Source organism: Etheostoma spectabile, chromosome 4, assembly GCF_008692095.1.
Source record: "Etheostoma spectabile isolate EspeVRDwgs_2016 chromosome 4, UIUC_Espe_1.0, whole genome shotgun sequence".
NCBI lineage: Eukaryota > Metazoa > Chordata > Actinopteri > Perciformes > Percidae > Etheostoma > Etheostoma spectabile.
This window is the reverse complement of record NC_045736.1, coordinates 6975194-6975735: the sequence shown is the minus strand read 5'-3', so window position 1 is coordinate 6975735 and position 542 is coordinate 6975194.

The window sequence follows — 542 nt, the reverse complement described above, 5'->3', positions numbered from 1 at the left end:
GGTGAAGTCCACACTAGTCAATTGTCAAACTCATACAATCCAATATTCCAAAATTTATTTTTTTGCACAAAAAAACAATTTGCCATTGTTATGTAATGACTATGTAGAAATAAGCTGTAACCTGACACCACAGTGGAGCCACGAGAGCTTCAATTCAAGAGTTCAGGAGCTATCGAGCATGTGCACAGGTAAATAAGCAACAGTGGGTTCCTGAACTTTTGACCTGGTGAAGCCGGCCACACCCACTCTCCTGGCTCTACTATGATGTCACGTTACAGCCTGTTTTTACATTGTCATTACTAAGGACATAACCATTGGGCTGGCCACTCCATTACATCAATCTTGTACATCTGGAACCAAGACTTGCTCACTTACTGTTTTTTTTGGTCATTGTCTTGTTGAAAGACCCATTTCAAAGACATTTCCTCTTCAAGTATTTTGATGTATTGAAACTGATCCATGATCCCTGGTATGCGATAAACAGACCCAACACCACAGTATGAGAAACATCCCCATAACATGATTTTTGCACCACCATGCTT